The 17405-nt window shown below is 44.1% G+C and overlaps 1 pseudogene; it reads right to left on the bottom strand.

The window, feature by feature from the left end:
- Positions 1 to 1660: 1660 nt before the first annotated feature.
- Positions 1661 to 17405, bottom strand: part of LOC121843560 — a 40361-nt pseudogene continuing 24616 nt past the window's right edge.

A 17405-nucleotide genomic window follows, 5' to 3' on the forward strand; every position in this document is an offset into this window, starting at 1 on the left:
TTTATCCACCTTCACACTACTGTTCCATTCTACCATCTTTATCCACCTTCACACTACTGTTCCATTCTACCATCTTTATCCACCTTCTTCACACTACTGTTCCATTCTACCATCTTTATCCACCTTCACACTACTGTTCCATTCTACCATCTTTATCCACCTTCTTCACACTACTGTTCCATTCTACCATCTTTATCCACCTTCACACTACTGTTCCATTCTACCATCTTTATCCACCTTCACACTACTGTTCCATTCTACCATCTTTATCCACCTTCATACTACTGTTCCATTCTACCATCTTTATCCACCTTCACACTACTGTTCCATTCTACCATCCCTCGTTCACCCAGTGATTCATTCCTTTGTTAATGTATCATGTCATTCATCTGTTCATCCAATAGGAAAGCCACAGGTAAGAGGCACTTAGAAAAATAGAAAAAGTCATTTAAAAAAAAAAAACAATACAAAAGAGTCTGAAACGGCATCCTATTCCCTATGTGGGGCACTACCCCCTCTGTCTGGTTTCTGATTGGTCCATTCAGGAAGCAGGTCCATTTTGATTGGTCCATTCAGGAACCAGGTCCATTTGGAATGGTCCATTCAGGAAGCAGGTCTATTTTGAATGGTCTATTCAGGAAGCAGGTCCATTTTGATTGGTCCATTTTGAATGGTCCATTCAGGAAGCAGGTCCATTTTGATTGGTCCATTCAGGAAGCAGAGGCCAGATTGACAGCAAGCTACCATTTACAATAGACTGGGCTAAAAGCCGGGATTTAATTAAAGAAGCGATAATCAAACAACACTCTCAACAGTGATCCTTTTAAAGATGTTTGCAGAGATGTTGCATTTGCGGTAAACGCAGCGGATGTCATAAATGACCTTTTAAAAGTCAAGTGCAGTAAGCTTATCGACAACACATCTTTGATTGAATCTCGGCCCTTGTCTAACAACTATCTACTACTAACATCGATAACTGACGAGACACCTGGTATCTCTATTGACTACAGGGTTGGTGTCAATTCCATGTCAATTCCTGTCAATTCAGAGAGAGAACCAAATTCCAAATCTAAATTCCAATTCCAAATTCCAATTCCAAATGCTCCTCATTAAAGAGCATTGAAGAGAATTGGAACTTTCTGAATTGACTGAAATTGAAACGGAATGGACACCAACCCTGACTGGTTACCAGTGTTCTTTGAGTGAACTGTGAGGGCAGTTGAAGCTAACTATTTTCCATTGAAATCAATTCATTTTATAGCATAATTAGCATTTCATCCAAATGAATTTCAAAAAGCTGCGAGCTGGAAAGGACTTACTGTAATATTCCTGCATAGATATTGAAGTGCATATTGAAGATCAGATCTAAAAATACAAATGTACATATGATCCAGTAAGAAGGTTAGAAACATTTCAAACAGTATAAAGAACTAAGCAAGTATTCACTAAAATCTGCTCCATATTTTAAACCTGTTTGATTTCAAATTCTGTCTAATCCACCGGTTTGAACTAAGTTCATTAAAGTAAGTTAGAGTTAAACAAAAAAAATGTAGGTTTCATTTTTCTCTCTCTCTCAATCTCTTTGAAACATTGAAGGTATTAAAACATTGTAACAAAGCTATTAAACAACTGATAACAATAAGTACATAGTGTTGAATAAATGAAATAACAATAACATGACAATATGAATATTAAGAGAGAATACATGAAATAACAATAACATGACAATATGAATATTAAGAGAGAATACATGAAAGACAGTCTGGAATCATGTTAGTGAATAAAACATCAACGTTACGCAAAGTGTTTCTTTGTAGTCAAAGGACATTAGGAGTGGTAATTATTCATTCTGTCTGTCTGTCTGTCTGTCTGTCTAGTCCAGCAGTGAAGGCTCTGAAGGGCGTATGATGGTGGGCCGGCCTGGGGCCGCTGGGGGTCTTCTGTTATAGAGGAGGACAGAAGGAGGGAGAGAGAAGGAGGGAGGGATGGGGGAAGCAGGGAGGGGAGAGGAGGGAGGGAGGGGAATGGAGAGAGAGGGAGGAAGGGAGGGAGAGGAGGGGGGGGGATGGAGGGAGAGGAGGGAGGGGGATGGAGAGAAGCAGGGAGGGGAGGAGGGGGGAGGGAGGGAGAGGAGGGAGGGAGGGGGATGGAGAGAGAGGGAGGAGAGGAGGGAGGAGAGGGAGGGAGGGATGGGAGGAGGGAGGAGGGAGGGGGATGGAGGGAGGGAGGGATGGAGAGAAGCAGGGAGGGAGAGGAGGGAGGGAGGGGAATGGAGAGAGGGGAAGGGAGGGAAGGGAGGGAAGAGGGAGGGAGAGGAGGGAGGGAGGGGGATGGAGGAGGAGGGAGGGGGATGGAGAGGGAGGGAGAGGAGGGAGGGATGGGAGAGAGGGAGGAGGAGGGAGGGAGGAGAGGGAGGGGGGGGATGGAGGGAGAGGAGGGGGGGAATGGAGAGAGAGGGAGGAAGGGGGATGGGGAAGCAGGGAGGGAGGGGGGGAATGGAGAGAGAGGGAGGAGGGATGGAGAGAGGGAGAAGGGATGGATGGAGGGAGGGGGATGGAGAGAGAGGGAGGGGGGATGGGGGAAGCAGGGAGGGAGAGGAGGGAGGGAGGGGGATGGAGAGAGGGGGAAGGTGGGATGGGGGAAGCAGGGAGGGAGAGGAGGGAGGGATGGAGAGAGAGGGAGGAGGGATGGAGAGAGAGGGAAGGAGGGATGGAGAAGCAGGGAGGAGGGGGATGGGGAATGGAGAGGGGAATGGAGAGGGAAGGAGGGATGGGGAAGAGGGAGCGAGGGAGGGAATGGAGAGAGAGGGAAGGAGGGATGGGGAAGCAGGGAGCGAGGGAGGGGAATGGAGAGAGAGGGAAGGTGGGATGGGGAAGCAGGGAGGGGGAGGAGGGAGGGAGGGAGGGGATGGAGAGAGAGGGAAGGTGGGATGGGGGAAGCAGGGAGGGAGAGGAGGGAGGGTGGAGGGAGAGGGAGGGAGGGGGAGGAGAGAAGAGAAAAACATATGTATCATTCCCACAACTCATGATACACGAAACCCCCACAACTACCACAACCACTACCAACAAACCCCCACCACCATCACTACCACAACCACCACCACTACCACCACAACCACCACAACCATCACTACCACAACCACTACCATCACTACCACAACCACTATCATCACAACCACTATCATCACAACCACCACAACCACTATCATCACAACCACCACAACCACTACAACCACCACAACCACCACAACCACCACTACCACCACAACAATCACTACCACCACAACCACTACCACAACCATCACTACCACAACCATCACTACCATCACCAACATCACAACCACTATCATCACCAACATCACTACCACAACCACTACAAGCACTATCATCACTACCACCACAACCACCACCACCCAACAATCACCACCACCACCACAACAATCACCACCACCACAACCATCACTACCACCATCACTACCACCACAACCACTACCACCACAACAATCACTACCACCACAACAATCACAACCACTATCATCACCAACATCACTACCACAACCACTACAAGCACTATCACCACTACCACCACAACCACAACCACCACAACCTCCACTACCACCACTACCACTACCACCACAACCACTACCACCATCACTACTACCACAATCACTACCACAACCATCACTACTACCACAACCACTACCACCACCACCATCGCTACCACAACCATCACTACTACCACAACCACTACAACCACTACCATCACAACCATCACTACCAACACAACCATCACAACCACTACCACCATCACAACCACTACCACCATCACTACCACACCATCACTACTACCACAACCACTACCACCACTACCACCACAACCACCACAACCACCAAACCACTACCACCCCCACCACAACCACTACCATTACTACCACAACTACCATCACACCACCACCACCAACCACCAAACCCCCACCACAACCACTACCATTCCTACCACTAACACAACTACCACAACTACCATCACAACCACCACCACTACAACCACTACCACACTACCACCACAACCACCCCCACCACAACCACTGTCACCACAACCTCTACAACAACTACCATCACTACCACCACAACTACTACACCACACCACCACCACTACCACCACAACCACTACAACCACTACTACCACAACCACTACAACCACACCACCACTACCACTACCACCACAACCACCACAACCACTACCACCACACCCCTTCACCACTACCACCACCACTACCACTACCACCACCACTACCACCACAACCACTACCCCCCACCACAACCCACCACCACCACTACCACCACCACACCACCACCACCACCAACCACCACCACCACAACCACTATCACCACAACCACTACCACTATTCCACCCCACCACAACCACTACCACTATCCCACCACCACCACAACCACTACTCACCACAACCACTACTACAACCCACTACCACCTATCCCAATTACCCACCACCACCACCACCACCACTACCACTATCACCACAACCCTACTACAACCACTACCACTATCCCAACCACTACCACCACAACCCACTACCACTACCACCACTACCACTATCACCACAACCACTACTACAACCACTACCACTATCCCAACCACCACCACCACCACTACCACTACCACCACCACTACCACTATCACCACAACCACTACCACAACCACTACCACCACCACTCCCCACCACAACCACTACTACCACCACCACCACTACCACAACCACCACAACCCACCACACAACCACTACCACCATCCACAACCACCACCCCAACCACAACCACTACTACCACCACCACCACTACCACTATCACCACAACCACTACCACTATTCCAATTCCCCACCACAACCACTACTACCACCACCACCACTATCACCACAACCGCTACTACAACCACTACCACTATCCCAATTCCCCACCACAACCACCACCATCACCACTACAACCACCCCTCGGAATGTAACATTACTAATAAAAGTGACCTATTGTGACAGAATAGACCGTTCTAGCAGTTCTAGCCTCCATTCCTCCAGAGGTAAGTGGGGTTGTTTACACTCGCCTGCCCAGGAGCAGAGCTCTTACCTGGGTATGCCGGGGGGCAGGGCTGGGGGTACCCTGGCTGGGCGAGATGGGATCAGGGGGACATTGACGACAGGGTCCGCTGCACTGTAGGTGTTGACTGGTGGGGGTCCGGGTCGAGAGGGGATGAGGGGTGCCGAAAGCTGGGTTTTGGGGACTGGAGGGAGGAGGGACGGCGGTGGGGCCTCTTGCTGCCGGGGGCGACTAGGAGGGGGACAGCGGCCGGGGCTGGTCTGGCCTGAGGAGGAGGGCTGGGGAAGGGAGGAGGAGGGAGGGGAGAGAGATAGAGAGGGGGGGGATAGATAGGAGGGGGAGAAGAAAGGGGGACACACAGAGAGAGAGAGATAGAGAGGGGGAGAGAGAGGAAGAAGGGGAAATATATTCAGTTTCACATCCAAGTGTACATTAACCTACATGTGAGAGCCTAGTGTGTGTTTGAACATGCGAACTGCATCTGTACATGTGTGTGTGTGTACATGAGTGTGTGTACAGGTCTGTGTACATGTGTGTATGTGTACAGGCGTGTGTGTACATGCCTGTGTGTACATGCCTGTGTGTGTACATGTGTGTGTGTGTACATGTGTGTGTACATGTGTGTGTGTACGTGTGTGTACATGTGTGTGTACATGTGTGTGTGTACATGTGTGTGTGTACATGTGTGTGTACATGTGCATCTCTCTCTGTTACCTGGGTTCCTTGGTCCTCCAGGTGTCGTCTACAGGTGGAGGTACAGGAGCTGACACTGTGGTTGTACTGATGTCTCCTATGATCAGCAGGGCTTCTTTCAGAGCATGGTACATCCTCAACATCTCATCTCTCCTCTGAGCCTGGTCAGCTGACTCCTCCATCAGACTGCCCTGGTCCCCACAGGAATACAGGTAGGCCAACAACTCAGAATGGATGAAGTCTTTAGCCTAGAGAAGGAGAAAGGGATGGGTGAGGGAGAGAGGAGGAGAGGAGAGAATTAGTACTAGAATTAGAACTCCACAGTTCTCCACAGGAATACAGGTAGAAATCTTTATCCTAGAGAATGAGAGAGGAGAGGGGGAAGAGGGGGAGAGAGAGAGGTAGGGAGGAGAGAAGAGGGGGAAGAGAGAGAGAGAGAGAGAGAGAGAGAGGGAGGAGAGAAGAGGGGGAACGAGCGTAGTGAGAGAGAGAGAGAGAGAGAGAGAGAAGGGAGGAGAGAAGAGGGAAGGGGGAACGAGGGTAGTGAGAGAGATTGAAGGGAGGAGAGAAGAGGGGGAATGAGGGTAGTGAGAGAGAGAGAGAGAAGGGAGGAGAGAAGAGAAGGGAGGAGAGAAGAGGGGGAACGAGGGTAGTGAGAGAGAGATTGAAGGGAGGTGAGAGAGGGGGGAACGAGGGGGTAGTGAGAGAGATTGAAGGGAGGTGAGAAGAGGGGGACGAGGGTAGTGAGAGAGATTGAAGGGAGAGAGAAGAGGGGGAACGAGGGTAGTGAGAGAGATTGAAGGGAGTGAGAAGAGGGGGACGAGGGTAGTGAGAGAGATTGAAGGGAGAGAAGAGAGGGGAATGAGGGTAGTGTGAGAGAGATTGAAGGGAGGAGAGAAGAGGGGGAAAGGGTAGGAGAGATTGAAGAGAGAGGGGGAACGAGGCTTTGAATATTTCAGTCGTCCTGAGTCTGCACAGAACTGCCAAGATGACCTCGAATTAATGGAGACACTCGTTTTTTAATCCTGTATCTCTCCACACATTCACACAAATAGTCATGGACTCTAAACCTTCCAGCTGCCTACTGGACCCTATTCCAACTAAACTACTGAAAGAGCTACTTCCTGTGTTTGGCCCTCCTATGTTGAACATAATAAACGTCTCCCTATCCTCCGGATGTGTGTAACCGGTGTGAAATGGCTAGCTTAGTTAGCGGTGCGTGCTAATAGCGTTTCAATCGGTGACGTCACTTGCTCTGAGACCTTGAAGTAGTGGTTCCCCTTGCTCTGCAAGGGCCGCGGCTTGGGTAACGATGCTTCGTGGGTCCCGGGCTCGAACCAGCCATTTCACACCAGTTACATGTGTAATTAAAATAATTAAGCCAATAAAGCCTTTCCAAATCGGCTTATATCGAATCTTACCCCCAATTTTTTTTAAAAGCTGTTGCTCAGCAACTCACTGCCTTCTTGAAGGCAGACCATGTATTAATGTATAATAAATGCTCCAGTCTGGTTTTAGACCACATCATAATACTGAGACTGAGACTGCACCCAGATTGCCTACCCAGGAAACCTGTGTTTCAGAAATAAGGAAGTGGATGGAGGCAAACGTTTTACTTTTGAACTCAGTTCTAGGTCCCATAGAAACAAAGAGATCTGCTGTTTGATCTGACTCTGAATCTCGAGGGTTGTTACAGTCGTCTCAAATCAAACTGTGAAGGACCTCACAGCGTTACTCTGGACCCTGATCTCTCTTTTGACAGACGGATCAAAAATATTTCAAGCACAGTTTTTTTTCTATCTTTGTAACATGTCTTTTCCAAACATGATGCAGAAAAGCTCATCCATGATTTTGTCATTTCAAGATTAGACTACTGCAATGCTCTGCTCTCTCGCTACCCGGATAAATAAACAGCTAGTTCTAAATACGGCTGCTAGAATCTTGACTAAAACCCAAAAATGTGATCGTATTACTCCAGTGCTAACCTCTAACCTCTAACCTCTCTACATTGGCTTCCTGTCAATGGCTGATTCCAAGGTTTTACTGCTAACCTACAAAGCATTACATGGACGTGCTCCTACCTATCTCTCTGATTTGGTCCTGCCGTACATACCTACACGTACGCTACAATCACTAGATGCAGGCCTCCTTACTGTCCCTAGAATTTGTAAGCAAACAGCTGGAGGCAGGGCTTTTTCAAATAGAGGTACATCTTTATGGAATGGTCTGCGGAGCCATGTGAGAGTCGCAGACTCAGTCTCAACCTTTAAATCTTTATTTTCAGTAGGTTCAATGATTGAGTGTAGTCTGGCCCAGGGGTGCGAGGGTGAATGACAAGGCACTGGAGTGACGAATCACCCTTGCTGTCTCTGCCTAGCCAGCTCCTTAGTCTCTCTACTAGGATTCTCTGCCAAAGGGGATGAGTCACTGGCTTGCTAGCTCTCCCAAGCCATCCCTAGAAGGGGTGAATCACGCCATGCAAGGCTATACTCAACCTGAGTGGGTTGAATCACTGACGTGATCTTCCTGTCTGGTTCTGCGCCCCCTCGGGCTCGTGCGGTGGAGGAGATCTTTGTGGGTGAGACACCACCTTGTCTCAGGGTAGTAAGTTGGTGGTCTATTGATATCCCTCTGGTGGTGTCGGGGCTGTGCCTTGGCAAAGTGGGTGGGGTTATATCCTGCCTGGTTGGCCCTGTCCGGGGTATAGTCGGACAGGGCCACAGTGTCCTCGACGACCCCCTGTATCAGACTCCAGTATCTATGCTGCAATAGTCTATGTGGCGGGGGGGGAGTAGGATCAGTCTGGTATATCTGGTATAATTCTCCTGTTATATCTGGTATAATTCTCCTGGTATATCTGGTATAATTCTCTGGTATATCTGGTTATATCTGGTATAATTCTCCTGGTATATCTGGTATAATTCTCTGTTATATCTGGGTATATCTGGTATAATTCTCCTGGTATATCTGGTATAATTCTCCTGGTATATCTGGTATAATTCTCCAGGTATATCTGGTATAATTCTCCAGGTATATCTGGTATAATTCTCCTGTTATATCGTATAATTCTCCTGGTATATCTGGTATAATTCTCCTGGTATATCTGGTATAATTCTCCTGTATAATTCTCCTGGTATATCTGGTATAATTCTCCAGGTATATCTGGTATAATTCTCCTGCTGTTTGGGGTTTCAGGCTGGGTTTCTGTACAGCACTTTGTGACATCATCTGCTGATGTAAAAAGGGCTTTATAAATACCTTAGATTGGTGTGTGTTTAGGTGCTCTGATGTGTGTGTGCTCTGATGTGCTCCAGTATATATGTATATGTATGTATGTGTGTGAGAGTGAGTGAGTGAGTGAGTGAGTGAGTGAGGTGTCCACTCACGCTGTTGATCATGAGATGCATGATGGTCTTGGGCATTAGATCCCTGATGGACTTGTTGACGATGCCGATGTAGGAATCCACTAGATTCCTTATGGTCTCAACCTGCCTCTCCAGCTGGGGATCCATAGAGAAGGATTCTGCTGGTCCTGTGTCCTCACTGTCAACCTGGGGGAGGGAGAGAGGGAGGTGGGGAGGGAGAGAGGGAGGTGGGGAGGGAGAGAGAGAGGGAGGTGGGGAAGGAGGGAGGAGGGAGAGGAGGGTGGGGGGAGAGAGGGAGGGGGAGGGATGAGGGTGGAGAGAGAGCGAGGGAGGTGGAGAGAGATGCATGAGACACATTGAGAAGGATTCTTCTGGTCCTGTGCTTCACTGTCAACCTGGGGAAGGGAGGAGAGGAGGAGAGTGTACCTGTGTGTGTACAAGCTTGCATGTATATTTATCCATCCGTGTGTGTGCGTGTACGTCTATGTGTGTTACCCAGTGTAAGGTCTGGAGTGTGACGTCACAATCTCTGCTGGTCGGGTACTGTGTAGCAACCTAGCAGCGACAAACGTCCTGGTCTGCCCTAGAAAGCCTATGTGAATTACAGTCGCCAGAATGGCCAAACCAATTATTTTACAGACTAATGTTTTGGGCATCGAAAATGTGTTTATTGTGATCAAGTTTCGAACCACATTGTGAATTATTTTAAAGTTCTCTATAAATGAAGATATCAAGATCTGTAATTAAATACTGATCCATTCTGACTACTAGATCTGTAATTAAATACTGGTCCATTCTGACTACTAAATCTGTAATTAAATACTGGTCCATTCTGACTACTAGATCTGTAATTAAATACTGGTCCATTCTGACTACTAGATCTGTAATTAAATACTGATCCATTCTGACTACTAGATCTGTAATTAAATACTGATCCATTCTGACTACTAGATCTGTAATTAAATACTGGTCCATTCTGACTACTAGATCTGTAATTAAATACTGGTCCATTCTGACTACTAGATCTGTAATTAAATACTGATCCATTCTGACTACTAGATCTGTAATTAAATACTGGTCCATTCTGACTACTAGATCTGTAATTAAATACTGATCCATTCTGACTACTAGATCTGTAATTAAATACTGGTCCATTCTGACTACTAGATCTGTAATTAAATACTGATCCATTCTGACTACTAGATCTGTAATTAAATACTGATCCATTCTGACTACTAGATCTGTAATTAAATACTGATCCATTCTGACTACTAGATCTGTAATTAAATACTGGTCCATTCTGACTACTAGATCTGTAATTAAATACTGATCCATTCTGACTACTAGATCTGTAATTAAATACTGATCCATTCTGACTACTAGATCTGTAATTAAATACTGATCCATTCTGACTACTAGATCTGTAATTAAATACTGGTCCATTCTGACTACTAGATCTGTAATTAAATACTGATCCATTCTGACTACTAGATCTGTAATTAAATACTGATCCATTCTGACTACTAGATCTGTAATTAAATACTGGTCCATTCTGACTACTAGATCTGTAATTAAATACTGGTCCCATACTAGATCTGTAATTAAATGACTACTAGATCTGTAATTAAATACTGATCCATTCTGACTACTAGATCTGTAATTAAATACTGGTCCATTCTGACTACTAGATCTGTAATCTGTAATTAAATACTGGTCCATTCTGACTACTAGATCTGTAATTAAATACTGGTCCATTCTGACTACTAGATCTGTAATTAAATACTGATCCATTCTGACTACTAGATCTGTAATTAAATACTGATCCATTCTGACTACTAGATCTGTAATTAAATACTGGTCCATTCTGACTACTAGATCTGTAATTAAATACTGATCCATTCTGACTACTAGATCTGTAATTAAATACTGGTCCATTCTGACTACTAGATCTGTAATTAAATACTGGTCCATTCTGACTACTAGATCTGTAATTAAATACTGGTCCATTCTGACTACTAGATCTGTAATTAAATACTGATCCATTCTGACTACTAGATCTGTAATTAAATACTGGTCCATTCTGACTACTAGATCTGTAATTAAATACTGATCCATTCTGACTACTAGATCTGTAATTAAATACTGGTCCATTCTGACTACTAGATCTGTAATTAAATACTGGTCCATTCTGACTACTAGATCTGTAATTAAATACTGATCCATTCTGACTACTAGATCTGTAATTAAATACTGGTCCATTCTGACTACTAGATCTGTAATTAAATACTGGTCCATTCTGACTACTAGATCTGTAATTAAATACTGATCCATTCTGACTACTAGATCTGTAATTAAATACTGATCCATTCTGACTACTAGATCTGTAATTAAATACTGGTCCATTCTGACTACTAGATCTGTAATTAAATACTGGTCCATTCTGACTACTAGATCTGTAATTAAATACTGGTCCATTCTGACTACTAGATCTGTAATTAAATACTGGTCCATTCTGACTACTAGATCTGTAATTAAATACTGATCCATTCTGACTACTAGATCTGTAATTAAATACTGGTCCATTCTGACTACTAGATCTGTAATTAAATACTGGTCCATTCTGACTACTAGATCTGTAATTAAATACTGGTCCATTCTGACTACTAGATCTGTAATTAAATACTGGTCCATTCTGACTACTAGATCTGTAATTAAATACTGGTCCATTCTGACTACTAGATCTGTAATTAAATACTGGTCCATTCTGACTACTAGATCTGTAATTAAATACTGGTCCATTCTGACTACTAGATCTGTAATTAAATACTGGTCCATTCTGACTACTAGATCTGTAATTAAATACTGATCCATTCTGACTACTAGATCTGTAATTAAATACTGATCCATTCTGACTACTAGATCTGTAATTAAATACTGGTCCATTCTGACTACTAGATCTGTAATTAAATACTGATCCATTCTGACTACATTTGTAGATCTGTAAGGAAATACTGGTCCATTCTGACAACTAGATCTGTAATTAAATACTGGTCCATTCTGACTACTAGATCTGTAATTAAATACTGGTCCATTCTGACTACTAGATCTGTAATTAAATACTGATCCATTCTGACTACTAGATCTGTAATTAAATACTGATCCATTCTGACTACTAGATCTGTAATTAAATACTGGTCCATTCTGACTACTAGATCTGTAATTAAATACTGGTCCATTCTGACTACTAGATCTGTAATTAAATACTGACTACTAGATCTGTAATTAGGGATCCATTCTGACTACTAGATCTGTAATTAAATACTGATCCATTCTGACTACTAGATCTGTAATTAAATACTGGTCCATTCTGACTACTAGATCTGTAATTAAATACTGGTCCATTCTGACTACTAGATCTGTTTAAATACTAAATCCATTCTGACTACTAGATCTGTAATTAAAACTGATCCATTCTGACTACTAGATCTGTAATTAAATACTGGATCCATTCTGACTACTAGATCTGTAATTAAATACTGGTCCATTCTGACTACTAGATCTGTAATTAAATACTGGTCCATTCTGACTACTAGATCTGTAATTAAATACTGGTCCATTTTGACTACTAGATCTGTAATTAAATACTGATCCATTCTGACTACTAGATCTGTAATTAAATACTGTTTTCCATTCTGACTACTAGATCTGTAATTAAATACTGGTCCATTCTGACTACTAGATCTGTAATTAAATACTGGTCCATTCTGACTACTAGATCTGTAATTAAAATCCACTGATCCATTCTGACTACTAGATCTGTAATTAAATACTGATCCATTCTGACTACTAGATCTGTAATTAAATACTGATCCATTCTGACTACTAGATCTGTAATTAAATACTGATCCACCTGACTACTAGATCTGTAATTAAAGATGATCCATTCTGTTTACTAGATCTGTAATTAAATACTGGTCCATTCTGACTACTAGATCTGTAATTAAATACTGATCCATTCTTCTACATTTGTCCTCAGACAGGACCATGTGCTGAAACAGACCAACCACACACACGGCCGGCAGGCTACGAGGACACTCACAGGCAGCATGAAAACGACTACATCATCATGATCAGTTTACTAGTTATGGCCACTTTCACCATGATCCTTAGTGATTATTTTGGTGGCATTCAGCCCCACCCAGCAATATGGAGCGCTTCACATTAAAATACTGGCGGCTTCATGCACCATCAGAAGTTCCAGGAATACGTGGATCCCCATCTACTGTGTGTGTGTGTGTCTGATTCAGAAAAGAAAGGGACCATTTGTAATGCTAAAGAGAAATAGCTCATTTTAAGAGTCTGATGGTGACTTTGAACATTTAGCTGCTAATAAAATAATATAAGATATTTTTATTTTTCAAAATAAATCATGTTTTTCAGTAGATTGGAGTGAGAAAGAGACTTGTATCCTGTGTAGTGTGTTTTACTATCCTTGTGGGGACATTTTCTGATCCCCACAGTAGATAAAAAGCTATTTTAGGCTCAGGTTTAGGGTTATGATCAGGTTGAGGGTTCAGTTAGGGTTATCTCGGGTTAGGGATTTGAGAAAATGATTTTGGATGGGAATCATTCTTTGGTTCAAGTAGAATGCAAAACTGTGTGTTTACCTGGTCTTTCTCAGGGTAAACTCAGCTCTGAGCCTTCCAGCTGTCTACATCCTCCTGTGTGTCACAGGCCAGCTCTATCTCAGTAGATATCTAGTGACATAGGCTAACTGTTCCTGGTGACACATCACATTCACACACACACTCTAGTTATTGACAAAGTAGTACACTCAGTATTTCTAAACGTGACAGACACTGTTTACAGATACACACACCTGGACTCGGTGTTGAAGATGGCGAATGTGTGTTTTGTGGACATCTTTCTGTCTTCAGCTTCAGATTATCTAGTGAGTGTACTTCTTAACTTTCTCCTGGTGACATCATCACAGTTAGACTACACACACAGTTATACTAACACACTAGGTGACACATCACACACAGTACATTACATACACACACGCACACACAGACACATAAAAAGAGGACATCATCTGATTCAGTAGCTATCTAGTTAGTTAGCTAACTGTCTAGGTGACATCATCTGATTCAGTAGCTATCTAATTAGTTAGCTAACTGTCTAGGTGACATCATCTGATTCAGTAGCTATCTAGTGAGTTAGCTAACTGTCTCGGTGACATCATCTGATTCAGTAGCTATCTAGTGAGTTAGCTAACTGTCTCGGTGACATCATCTGATTCAGTAGCTAACTGTCTAGGTGACATCATCTGATTCAGTAGCTATCTAGTGAGTTAGCTAACTGTCTAGGTGACATCATCTGATTCAGTAGATATCTAGTGAGTTAGCTAACTGTCTAGGTGACATCATCTGATTCAGTAGATATCTAGTGAGTTAGCTAACTGTCTAGGTGACATCATCTGATTCAGTAGATATCTAGTGAGTTAGCTAACTGTCTAGGTGACATCATCTGATTCGGTAGCTATCTAGTGAGTTAGCTAACTGTCTAGGTGACATCATCTGATTCAGTAGCTATCTAGTTAGTTAGCTAACTGTCTAGGTGACATCAGCTGAATATCCTGAATGTCTAAGACAACAATGGTATCTGGTTGAGGGTTGGATCCGGTCAAGCCACTAGCCATAGTATTAAGCTTGCTTGGGTCAACACGGCTTGTAGGGATGTAACGATTCACCAATATGCATTGGTCTCTGGTTCAAATGTTTAAGAAACACACACACACACTCCCCCTTACCTCCTCATCCTTGTACCAGGACAGTGACTCTGCAGTCAGGATGAACCAGTAGTCTTTGGACCCCCCTTTCATAATGCTTATGTTGATAGTGAGCCAGCCCCTCCGGATCACCTACACACAGCGGGACAGACCATTAGTTCAGGATAGGGGGGTGAGAGAGAGAGAGAGAGAGAAGTAAAGGAGAGAGGAGGAGGGTCGTTTTTTTGTGGTACCTGGTTTGGCATCACTCTCTTCTTGTTGTTAATAGCAGCAGTAACAGTGGTCCTCTGTTGCGCGCTACAAGGGAGACAGATAGAAAGACTATCACATACTGGGTGCTTCCCAATCATCTCTCCTTCCTGAAGTGTGCTCTCGTTCACTACACCCCACAAGCGCTACAGGGGAGACAGAGGCCAGATAGAAAGACTATCACATACTGGGTGCTTCCCAATCATCTCTCCTTCCTGAAGTGTGCTCTCATTCACTACCCCCCACAAGTTGAAAAGCATTGGATTGGGGGAGTAGGCATGGGCTAGAAGGAGTTTCAATATGTCAGTCATTTCCTTTAAAATCAGTGAAGGGAAGTGAACAAGTGCACACTTTGGGATGAAGGAAAGATAATTGGGACGCAGACGTGGACAACTGACATGAAGTGGGCAAACTATAACCTCTACAGGATCAGCGGGACGGTTGAGCTAACGAAGGCTAATCGATTAGCATGAGGTTGTAAGTAACAAGAACATTTGCCAGGATATAGACATATCTGATTTTGGCAGAAAACTTCAATTCTTCTTAATCTAACTGCACTGTCCAATTTACAGTAGCTATTACAGTGAAAGAATACCATGCTATTGTTTGAGGAGAGTGCACAGTTATGAACTTGAAGATGTATTAATAAACCAATTAGGCACATTTTGAGCAGTCTTAATACAACATTTTAAACAGAAATGCAATGGTTCATTGGCTCAGTCTAAAACATTGCACTGACACTGCTGACATCTAGTGGCCAAAATCTAAATTGCACCTGGGTTGGAATAATAAATTATGGCCTTTCTCTTGCATTTCAAAGATGATGGTACAAAAAAATCACAGAATAACATTTTTTCTTTGTATTATTTTTTACCAGATCTTTTATCTTTGCTTCAGGTCCTGAGCTACAGGCAGTTAGATGTCATTTTAGGTGAAAATTGAAAAAAAAGGGGCTAATCCTTAAGAGGTAGGTCTGTGCTAGGGGTTACATCGTCAGGTGAAGATTGATTGGTCGTTGCTAGGGATTACAGTCAGGTGAACGTTGAAAAGTCATTGCTAGGGGTTAGAGATCAACTCACTTTGCGAAGCCAATGAAGTCCTCATGGTTTGTGTTGATGTAAGACAGCTCAATGTCAATCAACAGCAGCACCTGAGACAGACAGACAGACAGGACAGACAGGTTGGGTCAAATCAAATCAAATTGTATTAGTCACATGCGCCGAATACAACAGGTGTAGACCTTACCGTGAAATGCTTACTTACAAGCCCCTAACCAACAGTGCAGTTTCAAAAAATACAGATAAGAGATAAAAGTAATTAAAGAGGAGCAGTAAAAAAATAACAATATATACAGGTGGTACCAGTACAGAGTCAATGTGGAGGCTATATACAGGTGGTACCAGTACAGAGTCAATGTGGAGGCTATATACAGGTGGTACCAGTACAGAGTCAATGTGGAGGCTATATACAGGTGGTACCAGTACAGAGTCAATGTGGAGGTTATATACAGGTGGTACCAGTACAGAGTCAATGTGGAGGCTATATACAGGTGGTACCAGTACAGAGTCAATGTGGAGGCTATATACAGGTGGTACCAGTACAGAGTCAATGTGGAGGCTATATACAGGTGGTACCAGTACAGAGTCAATGTGGAGGTTATATACAGGTGGTACCAGTACAGAGTCAATGTGGAGGCTATATACAGGTGGTTCCGGTACAGAGTCAATGTGGAGGTTATATACAGGTGGTACCAGTACAGAGTCAATGTGGAGGCTATATACAGGTGGTACCAGTACAGAGTCAATGTGGAGGCTATATACAGGTGGTACCAGTACAGAGTCAATGTGGAGGCTATATACAGGTGGTACCGGTACCGAGTCAATGTGGAGGCTATATACAGGTGGTACCGGTACAGAGTCAATGTGGAGGTTATATACAGGGGTACCAGTACAGAGTCAATGTGGAGGCTATATACAGGTGGTACCAGTACAGAGTCAATGTGGAGGCTATATACAGGTGGTACCAGTACAGAGTCAATGTGGAGGCTATATACAGGGGTACCGGTACAGAGTCAGTGTGGAGGCTATATACAGGTGGTACCAGTACAGAGTCAATGTGGAGGCTATATACAGGGGTACCGGTACAGAGTCAGTGTGGAGGCTATATACAGGGGGTACCAGTACAGAGTCAATGTGGAGGCTA

The sequence above is a fragment of the Oncorhynchus tshawytscha genome, unplaced genomic scaffold, assembly GCF_018296145.1.
Source record: "Oncorhynchus tshawytscha isolate Ot180627B unplaced genomic scaffold, Otsh_v2.0 Un_contig_4053_pilon_pilon, whole genome shotgun sequence".
Taxonomy (NCBI): domain Eukaryota; kingdom Metazoa; phylum Chordata; class Actinopteri; order Salmoniformes; family Salmonidae; genus Oncorhynchus; species Oncorhynchus tshawytscha.